At 42.5% G+C, this 17,224-nt stretch overlaps 1 protein-coding gene and 1 pseudogene across 1 annotated transcript in view; both read right to left on the bottom strand.

The window, feature by feature from the left end:
* Window positions 1–17,224, bottom strand: part of LOC116463675 (calcium uniporter protein, mitochondrial) — a 211,041-nt gene that overhangs the window by 184,275 nt on the left and 9,542 nt on the right. The window lies entirely within an intron of this gene.
* On the bottom strand, window positions 16,334–16,496 carry LOC116463685 (small nucleolar RNA U3; annotated as a pseudogene).

The following is a 17,224-nucleotide window of genomic DNA, read 5'->3' as shown; positions in this document are numbered from 1 at the left end:
AAAAAAAAAAAAAAAAAAAAAAAAAAAAAAAAAAAAAGGCCAGGCACGGTGGCTGACATCTATAATCCCAGCACTTTGGGAGGTCAAGGCGGGCAGATCACAAGGTCAAGAGATCAAGACCATTCTGGCCAACATGGTGAAACTCCGTCTCTACTAAAAGTACAAAAATTAGCTGGATGTGGTGGCACACGCCTGTAGTAGTCCCAGCTACTTGGGAGGCTGAGGAGGAGAATCGCTTGAACCCAGGAGGCGGAGGTTGCAGTAAGCCGAGATCACGCCACTGCACTCCAGCCTGGCGACAGAGCGAGACTCTGTCTCAAAAAAAAAAAAAAGAGGAGATACCGTAATGTCTCTAAAAAAATTTCATAGTTATCAAAGAAATAAATACCTACACTTTTGTACTGTAATAACTGGAAAACCAAAGAATATGTGTTGTCTAAAGCAATCTAGTAAGATACCTAGTCAATTAAAATGCTATAATCACTCCAAATAATTTGTTTTCAAATATATATTGTTATATCTTCTGAGTCACTGAGGCAGCAGAAGCAATAGGAATCTCATATATCTATATTTCTAATGTACAGGGGAAGGCTGCTACAATTTTACTATGAAAAGGTTTCATGTGGTAATGGCTACTTAAAAAAAAAAAAAAGATAAGACCATCATACAATGTTCAATAGTCCCTAAAGGAGATCAAAACAAGTTAAGGCCATTAGAAAGTTCTTTATCAACTTATATATTATAAAAATGAAAAATTAAAGAGAATAAAGTCAAAGAAAATTACTCAAAAGTATTCTTCTAATTAACAAACATAAAATTCAGTTATAGCACAAAGCTTCAGAGAAGTATAATAAACAGAATATACCCCCTTTTTTTTTTTTTGAGAGACAGTCTTGCTCTGCTGCCCAGGCTGGAGTGTTGTGGCTTGATCTCGGCTCACTGCAACCTCCGCCTCCCAGGTTCAAGCGAGATACTCCTGCCTCAGCCTCCCAAGTAGCTGGGATTACAGGCGTGTGCACCCACACCCGACTAATTTTTTTTTTTTTTTTTTGGAGACGGAGTTTTGCTCTTATGGCCCAGGCTGGAGTGCAATGGCTCAATCTCAGCTCACTGCAACCTTCACCTCTGGGTTCAAATGATTGTCCTGCCTCAGCCCCCCAAGTAGCTGGGATTACAGGCATGCACCACCACACCCAGCTAATTTTTGTATTTTTAGTAGAGATGGGGTTTCTCCATGTTGGTCAGGCTGGTCTCGAACTCCTGACCTCAGGTGACCCACCCACCTCAGCCTCCCAAAGTGCTGGGATTACAGGCGTGAGCCACAGCGCCCAACCCAGAATATATCCTTTCAACAAATATTTTCATAATGCTATGCAAATCGCTCAAATTCTGTGGAACAGAGTAGGGGAAGCAGGCACAAGAAAATAAGGTAGCCATCTGATTTTTGATATATAAATTTTAAAATAAAAAAATTTTTTTGCATGGCACATGTATACCTATGTAACAAACCTGCACATTCTGCACATGTATCCCAGAACTTAGAGCAAAATTTTTTTAAAAAAATTTGTTTTGGCCAGGCACAGTGCCTCACATCTGTAATCCCAGCACTTTGGGAGGCCAAGGCAGGAGGATCACTAGAAGCCGGGAGTTTGAGACCAGCCTGGGCAACATAGCAAGACCCTCACCTCTACAAAAAATTTTTAAATTATGCAGGTAGCTGGGCACGGTGGCTCATGCTTGTAATCCCAGCACTTCGGGAGGCCGAGGCAGGCAGATTACAAGGTCAGGAGTTCAAGAGCAGCCTGGCCAACATGGTGAAACCCTATCTCTACTAAAAATACAAAAATTAGCTGGGCATGGTGGCACATCCATGTAATCCCAGCTACTCGGGAGGCTGAGGCAGGAGAACTGCTTGAACCAGAACCCAGGAGGTGGAGGTTGCAATGAGTCGAGATCACGCCACTGCACTCCAGCCTGGGCTACAGAGTGAGATTCCGTCTCAAAAAAAAAAAAAAAAAAAAAAATTATCCAGGCATGGCAGTGCATGCCTGTAGTCCCAGTTACTCGGGAGACTGAGGCAGGAGGATCCCTTCAGCTCAGGAGTTCGAGGCTACAGTGATTTATAATGGTGCCATGCACTCTGGCCTGGGCGACAGAGGAAGACATTGTCTCCAGGAAAGTTTTAATTTACAAAAAAAAAAAAAAAATCACAAACTTTAAATCAGGTCAAAATTTAAAATTTTAGCAGGTCAGCACAGTTTTAAATACAAAATTAGAGGCATAGAAAAAAAGCATATTTAACATGATTGTAAAAAGGAACACTCAGCGAAGGTCAACAAATAAAGTTTCAGTGCCTGAGTAATAAAGTCAGACAGACCATGAATTGAATGGCCTTTCTACTGGTAGTAAGTGATAGTCTACATTCAATCACCAAGTTCTATCAGTTCTACTTCCTAAATCTCTCTTCTCTCTTCCCTTTTCTCGATCTACAATGCTACTGTCCTAGTTCAGGCATCTTTTCCTTGGTCCGGTGAGATGCTCCTTACTGGTCTTTCTACCTCTCTGGTCCCATCCTTTCCACCCGGCCTTCATACTGCTGCCAGCGTTACCTACCTGATCATCTGATTCTCCCATATGAAATTCTTCAGAGGCTCATCTATGGACAAGCAGTATTTTTTTCAAACTATGGCTTAAGATGGAAAATCAATTTAGGTCTCAACTAGCATTTCTTTAACAGAACAGAAACTATATAAAATACATAGTAAAAAATATTATTTCATGAAACTTTTCTTTAGTTTTTTTTTTTTTTTTTTTTTTGAGACAGAGTCTTGCTGTCGCCCCGACTGGAATGCAGTGATCTCTGCTCACTGCAGGCTCTGCTCCTGGGTTCAAGCAATTCTCACGTCTCAGCCTCTGGAGTAGCTGGGATTACAGGTGTATGCCACCATGCTAGGCTAATTTTTGTATTAGGTTGGTTTCACCATGTTGCCCAGGCTGGTCTCAAACTCCTGGCCTCAAGTGATCTGCCTGCCTCCACCTCCCAAAGTGCTGGGATTACAGGCGTGAGCCACCATGCCCAGCCACTTTTCTTTAGTTTTATGTGTGTACAATGCACACACATAACTGGGTCACTGTGTAAAATGTACTTTTACTGTGGGCTGAGTTAAAAACAAAACATAAAAACACTGACCTACAGAACAAAATTTCAGTTTCTTCAGAAGTCCCTTCATAGTCTGATCCCTCACCATAGAAACAGTGGTTAAGAGACAGGATCGGAAGCCACTGTTTGGGGGTTTATATGCTAGGTGTGACATCTGCTAGCTGTGCGATCGTGGGTAAGTCATTTACTGTGTGTCACTTAACAGCTGTGACTCTGGGCAAATCATTTAACTCAGTGGGTAACTTAGTTTCACTATCTATAAAATGAGGATAAAAACAGTACCTGGGTCATGGTGTATCACAAGAATTAAATGAGATAATCTATGTAAAATTCTTGGCACAAGATATACTTGAAAAATATTATCATTGGTATAACTACTATTGTCCAGCCTAATCTCCAGCTATTCTTGCCCATATTCCAGTTGTAACAAACCAGTGGCTGCTTCTCAAATACATCTTACTCCCTCATGAGGTCATGTCAGATTGGTGCTGCCCAGAACGCTGACCACGCTTTTCCAGTCACATTGTATTTCCAAATGTTTGCTTTTTTTTTTTCTTTCTTTTTTTGAGACACGGTTTCGCTCTTGTTGTCCAGGCTGGAGTGCAATGGCGCCATGTCAGCTCACTGCAACCTCTGCCTCCAGGTTCAAGTGATTCTCCTGCCTCAGCCTCCTGGAGTAGCTGGGATTACAGGCGCACACCACCACATCCAGCTAATTTTTGTATTTTTTTAGTAGGGATGGGGTTTCACCATGTTGGCCAGGCTGGTCTTGAGCTCCTGACCTCAGGTGATCCAGTCGCCTCAGCCTCCCAAAGAGTTGGGATTACAGGCGTAGCTACTGTGCCTGGCCCCAAATGTTTCCTCTTAAGTTAAGACCTCTTCTGTGAAGCCTTCCTCAGCTCTCACAGGTAGGTCCTAAGTGCTCCCGCTGAACATTCCTTAGAAAATAAAAAAGAAGCACAGCCACTTATAGTCTGTTTGTACAATGTCTCCTGGCCAGACTGTGAACTCTTTTAGGACCACCACAAAGGCATCTCTCTCCAATGCCCAGGGCAGTGCCTCACAAAATGCAGGAGCTCCACAGATATTTTCTGAATGTCTCCAGGTTACCAAACCCTTCTAAGTCTTCATTTTCCATTTGTACAATGGGAATAGTATTTTGCCAGAAGGACTGTTGTAGAGTACACTAGAGAATGTTATAAAAAGCATCTGGTATAGAAGCAACTCAATAATTACCAGGTTTACTGGGTGGGACTTATTTTTTTCTTTTTCTTCTTCTTTTTTTTTTTTTTTTTTTTTTTTTTGAGACAGAGTCTTGCTCTGTTGCCCAGGCTGGAGTGCAGTGGTGTGATCTCGGGTCACTGCAACCTCTGCCTCCCGGGTTCCAGCAATTCTCCTACCTCAGCCTCCCAAGTGGCTGGAATTATGGCGCCCCCCACCATGACTGGCTAATTTTTTTTGTATTTTTAATAGAGATGGGGTTTCACTATGTTGGCCAGGCTGGTCTTGAACTCCTGACCTCAGGTGATTCCCCCATCTCGGTATCCCAAAAGGCTGGGATTACATGCATGAGCCACAGTGCCCGGCTGGGTGGGACATTTTAGAAATCCAAACTAAATTAGGAAGCACATATCTTAGACCTCTAACAGCTAACACCTGGAGAGGAGAGTGAGGAAAGAAATTTTAAAAATGTAGTCAGTGTGTGCTGGGCACGGTGGCTCATGCCTGTAATCCCAGCACTTTGGGAGGCCGAGGTGGGCGGATCACAAGGTCAGGAGATCGAGACCATCCTGGCTAACACAGTGAAACCCCATCTCTACTAAAAAGAAAATACAAAAAATTAGCCAGGCGTGGTGGCGGGTACCTGTAGTCCCAGCTACTCGGGAGGCTGAGGCAGGAGAATGACGTGAACCCAGGAGGCGGAGCTTGCAGTGAGCCGAGATCGCGCCACTGCACTCCAGCCTGGGCAACAGAGCGAGACTCCGTCTCAAAACAAAAGAAATGTAGTCAGCAGGAAGGATGTCGAGATCTCTTGAAGGAAAACAGCAGTAGATGCTTGAGGAAGAACATGCTAAAGGAGCGGAAAGGAAAAAGAAGGATGACCCACACTGACACCCAGAACAGTACAGTTTTCATTCTAGCCAGACTTAGGCTTAAATTCAAAACATCTGTCCTGCCTTTCAGTGCATCCCTAGCACTAAACCAGTTTATGACACTTAAAACTATACAACTAGAATAATACCTCTCATAGGGTTATGGTAAAAATTAAGTGAAGTAACAATGTCCTCAGGTCTTAGATGGTTTCTTCTATATCTATTCCTCTATCTATAGAAACCAGGTGGTTCATGCTAACCTATGTGCTCTCTTATTATCTGACAATTTATCAGTCACACTAACTTTCTCTGAACTAAAGTTTAAGGCAGATATTAATACAATGCTCTTAAACATCCTCTAACATTACTTACCATAGAAAAGAGGTACAAAGCAGGCGTGTCTCAGCAGGCAAAAAAGAAGTTTAAATGATATTGATACCTACAAGGCAGTACAGTTCAGGACTGTACATTTCTAACTGTCGTCTACACAGTCTCAAACACCTAATGGACTCCTCAGTAATTTTCTGATGATTATTACAAACACTCCCCAAACAATAAAGTGGAAAATAAATAGCAAGAAAAAATACATAAAAACTGAAAACTTTAGGAACAAAGCATAAAAATTAATACCCACTCTTCTGGATTAATAGTATTAATGTCATTAAAGAACCTTTGGAAAAGGCTCATATCTTTGAGATGTCAAAATGCAACGTCATATCATCAAATTCTTCCAGAACTGCATTAGAAAAAGTTCCACCTTTAGCATGCTTTAGACCCAATTGGTGAAAAAATTTATGAAGTTATATTTTTATCAATATAAAAGATTCAAGTGTGTACACAGTTTTTGGACCAATAATTCACTAAACTTATTAAAATTAATTTGCTTGAAGTCAACTTTCATTTTTACACAGGCTAACTGCAAGCATTTAACAAAGTGCAGTGAAATAAATGCATTGTTTCCATCAAGCTTAATCTAAATTAGAAAGTAATTATTCGAGACGGACTTTGAAGTTAGGTACTTTAAGAATTTGGCCGGGCACAGTGGCTCATGCCTTGTAATCCCAACACTTTCCAAGGCTGAAGTGGGGAGATCACCTGAGGCCCCAGGAGTTCAAGACCAGCCAGGCCAACATGGCGAAATCTTGTCTCCAATAAAAATACAAAAAATTAGCCCAGCGTGGTGGCAGGCGCCTGTAATTCCCGCTACTCAGGAGGCTGAGACAGGAGAATCGCTTGAACTCTGGGGGCAGAGGCTGTAGTGAGCCAAGATCACGCCATTGCATTCCAGCCTGAGCAACAAGAGCAAAACTCCAACTCAAAAAAAAAAAAAAAGAATTTGACCCCAATCCACTTTTTAGAACCACTCTCAGCTTAAGTGTTTTAAATGAAACAAAGAATTGTGTAATTTAGTAGGAAAAGAATTGAATAGGAAAATGAGAAGATGCATGACCCATTTCCAGTTCTGTATTAACATGCTGATCTACTAAGAAAAAAACCATTTCGGCCGGGCACAGTGGCTCACACCTGTAATCCCAGCACTTTGGGAGGCCAAGACACACAGATCACCTGAGGTCAGTAGTTCGAGACCAGCCTAACCAACACGGCAAAACTCCATCTCTACTAAAAATACAAAAATCAGCAGGGGGCGGTGGCGCGCACCTGTAGTCCCAACCACTCAGGAGGCTGGGGCAGCAGAATCACTTGAACCCAGGAGACAGAGACTGCAGAGAGCAGAGATAGCACCACTGCACTCCAGCATGGATGACAGCATGACTCCATCTCAAAAAAAAAAAAAAAAAAAAAAAAAAGCCATTTCACCACTCATACTCTTGTTTCCTCAATATAAGGTCTTACTGAACTCTAATCACTAAGGTTCCTTTTTTTTTTCCTTTTTCCGGGACGGAGTCTTGTTCTGTCACCCAGGCTGGAGTGCCGTGGCATGATCTCGGCTCACTGCAACCTCTATCTCCTGGGTTCAAGCAATTCTCCTGCCTGCAACCTCTGTCTCCCAGGTTGAAGCAATTCTCCTGCCTCAGCCTCCCGAGTAGTTGGGATTACAGGTGCACACCACCACATCCAGCTAATTTTTTTGTATTTTTAGTAGAGACGGTGTTTCACCATGTTGGTCAGGCTGGTCTCGAACTCCTGACCTCATGATCCGCCCGCCTCGGCCTCCCAAAGTGCTGGGATTACAGGCATGAGTCACTACGCCTGGCAAACTCTCAAGATTCTTTAAAGTGCACAACTTCTACAGTAACATCTTAGTTTTCCTAACATGTTATCCTAGTAATTCTAAGATATCCACGAGCCATGGTATGGCATTAATCAAAGAATAAAGAGCCCGGGCACGGTGGCTCACCCTATAATCCCAGTACTTTGGGAGGCCAAGGCAGGAGGACTGCTTGAGCCAAGGAGTTCAAGACCAACATGGGCAACATAGTGAGACTTCATCTCTACAAAAAATTTAAAAATTAGCCCAGTGTGGTGGATTGTGCCTGTAGTCCTAGCTATTCAAAAGGCTGAGGTCGGAGGATCACTTGAGTCCAGGAGTTTTCAAGGCTGCGGTGAGCCGTGATCACATCACTATACTCCAGCCTGGGCGACAGAGTAAGACCTCGTCTCAAAAAAAAAAGAATAAAGGGCTGAGCATGGTGGCTCACGCCTGTAATACCAGCACTTTAGGAGGCCGAGGCAGGCCGATCACCTGAGGTCAGGAGCTCAAGACCAGCCTGGCCAACATGGTGAGACCCCGTCACTACTAACAATACAAAAATTAGCTGGGCGTGGTGGCGCATGCCTTTAGCCCCATCTACTCGGGAGGCTAAGGCAGAAGAATTGCTTGAACCCGAGAGGTGGAGGTTGCAGTGAGCCAAGATTGTGCCACTGCACTCCAGCCTGGGCGACAGAGTGAGACTCTGTCTCAGAAAAAGAATGAAAGATTCGGAGGGTGGAGCCAAGATGGCCGAATAGGAACAGCTCCGGTCTCCAGCTCCCAGCCCCAGCGACACAGAAGACGGGTGATTTCTGCATTTCTGCTTGAGGTACCGGTTTCATCTCACTAGGGAGTGCCTAACAGTGGATGCAGGACAGTCGGTGAAGCGCACTGTGCGCGAGCCGAAGCAGGGCGAGGCATTGCCTCACTTGGGAAGCGCAAGAGGTCAGGGAGTTCCCTTTCCTAGTCAAAGAAAAGGGAAACAGACGGCACCTGGAATATCGGGTCAGTCCCACCCTAATACTGCGCTTTTCCAACGGGCCTGGAAAACGGCACACTAGGAGATTGTGTCCCGCACCTGGCTTGGAGGGTCCTATGCCCACGGAGTCTCGCTGATTGCTAGCACAGCAGTCTGAGATCAAGCTGCAAGGCGGCAGCGAGGCTGGGGGAGGGGCGCCCGCCATTGCCCAGGCTTGCTTAGGTAAACAAAGCAGCCAGGAAGCTCGAACTGGGTGGAGCACACCACAGCTCAAGGAGGCCTGCCTGCCTCTGTAGGCTCCACCTCTGGGGGCAGGGCACAGACAAACAAAAATTCAGCAGGAACCTCTGCAGACTTAAATGTCCCTGTCTGACTGACAGCTTTGAAGAGAGTAGTGGTTCTCCCAGCACGCAGCTGGAGATCTGAGAACGGACAGACTGCCTCCTAAAGTGGGTCCCTCACCCCTGAGCAGCCTAACTGGGAGGCATCCCCCCAGTAGGGACAGACTGACATCTCATTCAACCGGGTACTCCTCTGAGACAAAACTTTCAGAGGAACTATCAGACAGCTGAATTTGTGGTCTCACGAAAATCCGCTGTTCTGCAGCCACCGCTGCTGACACCCAGCCAAACAGGGTCTGGAGTGGACCTCTAGTAAACTCCAACAGACCTGCAGCTGAGGGTCCTGTCTGGTAGAAGGAAAACTAACAAACAGAAAGGACATCCACACCAAAAACCCATCTGTACATCACCATCATCAAAGACCAAAAGTAGATAAAACCACAAAGATGGGGAAAAAACAGAGCAAAAAAACTGGAAACTCTAAAAAACAGAGCACCTCTCCTCCTCCAAAGGAACGCAGTTCCTCACCAGCAACGGAACAAAGCTGGATGGAGGATGACTTTGATGAGTTGAGAGAAGAAGGCTTCAGACGATCAAACTACTCTGAGCTACGAGAGGAAATTCAAAACAATAGCAAAGAAGTTAAAAACTTTGAAAAAAAAATTAGAAGAATGGATAACTAGAATAACCAATGGAGAGAAGGGCTTAAAGGAGCTGATGGAGCTGAAAGCCAAGTTTCGAGAACTATGCGAAGACTGCAGAAGCCTCAGTAGCAGATGCGATCAACTGGAAGAAAGGGTATCGCTGATGGAAGATGAAATGAATGAAATGAAGAGAGAAGGGAAGTTTAGAGAAAAAAGAATAAAAAGAAATGAACAAAGCCTCCAAGAAATTTGGGACTATGTGAAAAGACCAAACCTACGTCTGATTGGTGTACCTGAAAATGATGGGGAGAATGGAACCAAGTTGGAAAACACTCTGCAAGATATTATCCAGGAGAACTTCCCCAATCTAGCAAGGCAGGCCAGCATTCAGATTCAGGAAATACAGAGAATGCCACAAAGATACTCCTCGAGAAGGGCAACTCCAAGACACATAATTGTCAGATTCACCAAAGTTGAAATGAAGGAAAAAATGTTAAGGGCAGCCAGAGAGAAAGGTCAGGTTACCCACAAAGGGAAGCCCATCAGACTAACAGCTGATCTCTCAGCAGAAACTCTACAAGCCAGAAGAGAGTGGTGGCCGATATTCAACATTCTTAAAGAAAAGAATTTTCAACCCAGAATTTCCTATCCCGCCAAACTAAGCTTCATAAGTGAAGGAGAAATAAAATACTTTACAGACAAGCAAACGCTGAGTGATTTTGTCACCACCAGGCCTGCCCTAAAAGAGCTCCTGAAGGAAGCACTAAACATGGAAAGGAACAACCGGTTCCAGCCACTGCAAAAACATGCCAAACTGTAAAGACCATCGAGGCTAGGAAGAAACTATAGCAACTAACGAGCAAAATAACCAACTAACATCATAATGACAGGATCAGATTCATACATAACAATATTAACGTTAAATGTAACTGGGCTAAATGCTCCAATCAAAAGACACAGACTGGCAAACTGGATAAGGAGTCAGGACCCATCAGTGTGCTGTATTCAGGAAACCCATCTCACGTGCAGAGACACACATAGACTCAAAATAAAGGGATGGAGGAAGATCTATCAAGCAAATGGAAAACAAAAAAAGGCAGGGGTTGCAATCCTAGTCTCTGATAAAATAGACTTTAAACCAACAAAGATCAAAAGAGACAAAGAAGGCCATTACATAATGGTAAAGGGATCAATTCAACAAGAAGAGCTAACTATCCTAAATATATATGCACCCAACACAGGAGCACCCAGATTCATAAAGCAAGTCCTCAGTGACCTACAAAGGGACTTAAACTCCCACACAATAATAATGGGAGATTTTAACACCCCACTGTCAGCATTAGACAGATCAACGAGACAGAAATTTAACAAGGATATCCAGGAATTGAACTCAGCTCTATATAAAGTGGACCTAATAGACACCTACAGAACTCTCCACCCCAAGTCAACAGAATATACATTTTTTTCAGCACCACACCACACCTATTCCAAAATTGACCACATAGTTGGAAGTAAAGCTCTCCTCAGCAAATGTAAAAGAACAGAAATTATAACAAACTGTCTCTCAGACCACAGTGCAATCAAACTAGAACTCAGGATTAAGAAACTCACTCAAAACCGCTCAACTACATGGAAACTGAACAACCTGCCCCTGAATGACTATTGGGTACATAATGAAATGAAGGCAGAAATAAAGATGTTCTTTGAAACCAACGAGAACAAAGACACAACATACCAGAATCTCTGGGACACATTCAAAGCAGTGTGTAGAGGGAAATTTATAGCACTAAATGCCCACAAGAGAAAGCAGGAAAGATCCAAAATTGACACCCTAACATCACAATTAAAAGAACTAGAAAAGCAAGAGCAAACACATTCAAAAGCTAGCAGAAGGCTAGAAATAACTAAAATCAGAGCAGAACTGAAGGAAATAGAGACACAAAAAACCCTTCAAAAAATTAATGAATCCAGGAGCTGGTTTTTTGAAAAGATCAACAAAATTGATAGACCGCTAGCAAGACTAATAAAGAAGAAAAGAGAGAAGAATCAAATAGATGCAATAAAAAACGAAAAAGGGGATATCACCACCGATCCCACAGAAATACAATCTACCATCAGAGAATACTACAAACACCTCTATGCAAATAAACTAGAAAATCTAGAAGAAATGGATAAATTCCTCGACAAATACACCCTCCCAAGACTAAACCAGGAAGAAGTTGAATCTCTGAATAGACCAATAACAGGTTCTGAAATTGTGGCAATAATCAATAGCTTACCAACCAAAAAGAGTCCAGGACCTGATGGATTCACAGCTGAATTCTACCAGAGGTACAAGGAGGAACTGGTACCATTCCTTCTGAAACTATTCCAATCGATAGAAAAAGAGGGAATCCTCCCTAACACATTTTATGAAGCCAGCATTGTCCTGATACCAAAACCTGGCAGAGACATAACCAAAAAAGAGAATTTCAGACCAATATCCTTGATGAACATTGATGCAAAAATCCTCAATAAAATACTGGCAAACCGAATCCAGCAGCACATCAAAAAGCTTATCCACCATGATCAAGTGGGCTTCATCCCTGGGATGCAAGGCTGGTTCAACATACACAAATCAATAAATGTAATCCAGCATATCAACAGAACCAAAGACAAAAACCACATGATTATCTCAATAGATGCAGAAAAGGCCTTTGACAAAATTCAACAACCCTTCATGCTAAAAACTCTCAATAAATTAGGTATTGATGGGACGTATCTCAAAATAATAAGAGCTATCTACGACAAACCCACAGCCAATATCATACTGAATGGGCAAAAACTGGAAGCATTCCCTCTGAAAACTGGCACAAGACAGGGATGCCCTCTCTCACCACTCCTATTCAACATAGTGTTGGAAGTTCTGGCCAGAGCAATCAGGCAGGAGAAAGAAATAAAGGGTATTCAATTAGGAAAAGAGGAAGTCAAATTGCCCTGTTTGCAGATGACATGATTGTATATCTAGAAAACCCCATTGTCTCAGCCCAAAATCTCCTTAAGCTGATTAGCAACTTCAGCAAAGTCTCAGGATACAAAATTAATGTACAAAAATCACAAGCATTCTTGTACACCAATAACAGACAAACAGAGAGCCAAATCATGAGTGAACTCCCATTCACAATTGCTTCAAAGAGAATAAAATACCTAGGAATCCAACTTACAAGGGATGTGAAGGACTTCTTCAAGGAGAACTACAAACCACTGCTCAATGAAATAAAAGAGGATACAAACAAATGGAAGAACATTCCATGCTCATGGGTTGGAAGAATCAATATCATGAAAATGGCCATACTGCCCAAGGTAATTTATAGATTCAATGCCATCCCCATCAAGCTACCAATGACTTTCTTCACAGAATTGGAAAAAACTACTTTAAAGTTCATATGGAACCAAAAAAGAGCCCGCATCGCCAAGTCAATCCTAAGCCAAAAGAACAAAGCTGGAGGCATCACGCTACCTGACTTTAAACTATACTACAAGGCCACAGTAACCAAAACAGTATGGTACTGGTACCACAACAGAGACATAGATCAATGGAACAGAACAGAGCCCTCAGAAATGATGCTGCATAGCTACAACAATCTGATCTTTGACAAACCTGACAAAAACAAGAAATGGGGAAAGGATTCCCTATTTAATAAATGGTGCTGGGAAAACTGGCTAGCCATATGTAGAAAGCTGCAACTGGATCCCTTCCTTACACCTTATACAAAAATTAATTCAAGATGGATTAAAGACTTATATGTTAGACCTAAAACCATTAAAATCCTACAAGAAAACCTAGGCAATACCATTCAGGACATAGGCGTGGGCAAGGACTTCATGTCTAAAACACCAAAAGCAATGGCAACAAAAGCCAAAATCGACAAATGGGATCTAATTAAACTAAAGAGCTTCTGCACAGCAAAAGAAACTATCATCAGAGTGAACAGGCAACCTACAGAATGGGAGAAAATTTTTGCAACCTACTCATCTGACAAAGGGCTAATATCCAGAATCTACAATGAACTCAAACAAATTTACAAGAAAAAAACAAACAACCCCATCAAAAAGTGGGCAGAGGACATGAACAGACACTTCTCAAAAGAAGACATTTATGCAGCCAAAAAACACATGAAGAAATGCTCATCATCACTGGCCATCAGAGAAATGCAAATCAAAACCACAGTGAGATACCATCTCGCACCAGTTAGAATGGCCATCATTAAAAAATCAGGAAACAACAGGTGCTGGAGAGGATATGGAGAAATAGGAACACTTTTACACTGTTGGTGGGACTGTAAACTAGTTCAACCATTGTGGAAGTCAGTGTGGCGATTCCTCAGGGATCTGGAACTAGAAATACCATTTGACCCAGCCATCCCATTACTGGGTATATACCCAAAGGACTATAAATCATGCTGCTATAACGACACATGCACACGTATGTTTATTGCGGCACTATTCACAATAGCAAAGACTTGGAACCAACCCAAATGTCCAACAACGATAGACTGGATTAAGAAAATGTGGCACATATACACCATGGAATACTATGCAGCCATAAAAAATGATGAGTTCGTGTCCTTTGTAGGGACATGGATGAAACTGGAAAACATCATTCTCAGTAAACTATCGCAAGGACAAAAAACCAAACACCGCATGTTCTCACTCTTAGGTGGGAATTGAACAATGAGAACTCATGGACACAGGAAGGGGAACATCACACTCCGGGGACTGTTGTGGGGTGGGGGGAGGGGGGAGGGACAGCATTAGGAGATACACCTAATGCTAAATGACGAGTTAATGGGTGCAGGAAATCAACATGGCACATGGATACATATGTAACAAACCTGCACATTGTGCACATGTACCCTAAAACCCTAAAGTATAATTAAAAAAAAAGAAAAAAAAAAAAGAATAAAAGATTCAAAGGCTATCAGCCTTTGAATCCTCTATTCTAACAGCTATCCTGAGATATTAAAAGGCAATCTTGACCTTAACCACAGGAAAACAAACAGTAATTTTTAAGAAAATCTATACGGATGCAAAGCTAAAACATAAGAAGAAATAAAAACATCCTAGCAGTTGATAGCAAATCATTTTTTGTTTTAGGGCTGCCTCATGTTTGAAGTTGAAATAAAATAGCACTTCATTGATAACATCATCTGAATGATTTCCTACCAATATATTGCCTTTGACTTAACCACTCTTGATGCTGTATTTTCTATTTAGATTTCATGTTAAAGAAAAGAGTTACAGGAAGCATAAACAAAAGCCACTTGGGACTTAGAAAAGTTCAAATAATCAGAATTTTAAGATATCCAAGTTCATTTATTCAGATATTTTATGAGTTTTAAAATAAGCAAGATTTTGTGCTGGATGTGGTAGCTCATGCCTGTAATCCCAGCACTCTGGGAGGCTAAAGTGAGAGGATCTGTTGAAGCCAGGAGTTAAGAAACCAGGTTGGGCAACATAACAAGACTGTTTCTACAAAAAAAAAAAAAAAAAAAATTCTTTTTATGAGCTAGGCATGGTGACACATGCCTATATACCCAGCTACTCAAGAGGCTGAAGTGGGAGGACTGCTTAAGCCCAGGAGTTGAGGGCTCCAGCAAGCTATAACCACACCACTGCACTGTAGCCTGGTTAAGAGAACAAGACTGTCTCTAAAAAAAAATAAAAAATAAAAAGAATGGTTGCTTCCTCAAAAATAAAAGAAGTCAGCCAGGCGCGGTGGCTCACACCTGTAATCCCAGCACTTTGGGAGGCCGAGGCGGGTGGATCACAAGGTCAGGAGTTCAAGATTAGCCTGACCAACATGGTGAAATCCTGTCTCTACTAAAAATACAAAAAAATCAGCCGGGCGTGGTGGTGCACGCCTGTAATCCCAGCTACTTGGGAGGCTGAGGCAGGAGAATCACTTGAACCCAGGAGACAGAGGTTGCAGTGAACCGAGATCACGCCACTGTACTCCAGCCTGGGCAACAGAGCGAGACTCTCAAAAAAAAAAAAAAATAGAAGAAGTCTGGCCTGGGTGCAGTGTCTCATGCCTGTAAACTCAGCACTTTGGGAGGCCAAGGCAGGTGGGTTACCTGAGGCCAGGAGTTCGAGACCAGCTTGGCCAACATGGCAAAATCCAGTCTCTACTAAAAATACAAAAATTAGCCGGGCATGGTGGCACATGCCTATAAGCCCAGGTACTCGGGAGGCTGAGACAGGAAAATCACTTGAACCCAGGAGGTGGAGGTTGCAGTGAGCCGAGATCATGCCACTGCACTCCAGCCTGGGCAACAGAGCAACACTCCATCTAAAATAAATACATAAATAAATAGAAGAAGTCTGTTCTTAAACATATTTATCCAGAACTCTCAAAATCTTACTATAGAATAAACCAACAAATGTGGAATCTGATTCAAACATATACTTGTAATAATCTGGGTAATTACTATACTTTTGCTGGCTATTGTCAGAAAGCTAATGACCACTGCTGAGCTAATCCAATGGTACCAACTCTTTCCATCAATCCACCATAAAGAAGTGTAATATACAACCAAAGACAGCACTGGCAATACTAAGCTTAAAGCAATTCTCCAAATGTAGCTACCCTAAGAAAGGCTATTAAGCAAGCCAAACTGGGGGTAGGGGGATAGGGAGAGGAGATAAAGGACATATCTTTTGCCTAGCAAGCAGAAAAAGGGGTGCATAGCTAATTAATGCTTGTCTGAGTGTCACCTGTGTACCCAGCATTGTGCTGGAGTCTATGAGCCACAAAGGTAATAAGATACACATCATTGCTTTTTCTCCCCAGTAAGATTAGATGCCCACAAATAAAACATTTATAAATCATGTCGGTGTCAATCTGTGTCCTAAAGATAATAAATCCCATCAGAATTCAGAGAGGACAGAATAAAACAACAGAAAAGGGTTAAGAACCAGGAATTACACAAATCAAGATTCAAACTAGGAATTGTTTTTTTCTCTACACACTTAGAGAAACTTTTCTAGTAACGAACTATAGAAATGATCCCTGAAAGTATCATCTTCACACTAGGAATTATTGAATCCGTCTCCATTTAAAGGAATTTTAGGCCAGATCTTCACCCTAGGAATTCTTTATTTTTTTATTTTTTATTTTATTTTTTTTTATTAATTTTTTGCACACAAAAACAATAAACATTTTCTAATAATACATACAAACAAAAAGATGCGTATCAAACATATTAGGAAGGTTGCACATGGGAAGTCGGGGAATAGAAATGGGGGGTGGGAGTTAAAATAAATGAGAGAGGGACTTTATATGGATCAGTGATAATAACTCAATCCTCTATTTGACAAAGAAGAGGGAGAAGGAAGAGGAAGAAAAAGAAAGTGGGATAAAGGATCAGAAAGGGAGGAAAATAGAAAAAATTAGAGTATGACTCCAGGGTAGACCTGTTTTGTTGTCACTGAGTTGGTTGGTTTGTCTGTTGTACTTTTCATGTTTCGCCATGTTGGCCAGACTGGTCTCGAACTCCTAGCCCGAAGTGATCAACCCGCCTCGCCCCCCAGAGTGCCGGGACCACAGGCGTGAGCCACCACGTCCAGCCCCCACATTGCTTCTGGCCTCCGTGGTAGACCTCCGAGACGGAGCGGCCGGGCAGAGGCGCTCCTCACTTACCAGACGGGGTGGCCAGGCAGAGACGCTCCTGACTTCTTCCCAGACGATAGGTGGCTGGGCAGAGGCGCTCCTCACTTCCCAGACGATGGGTGGCCGGGCAGAGGCGCTCCTCAC

Source organism: Hylobates moloch, unplaced genomic scaffold (assembly GCF_009828535.3).
Source record: "Hylobates moloch isolate HMO894 unplaced genomic scaffold, HMol_V3 SCAFFOLD_52, whole genome shotgun sequence".
NCBI lineage: Eukaryota > Metazoa > Chordata > Mammalia > Primates > Hylobatidae > Hylobates > Hylobates moloch.
Note: the sequence above shows the minus strand (reverse complement) of the source record. Positions and strands in the feature narration are given on the sequence as shown.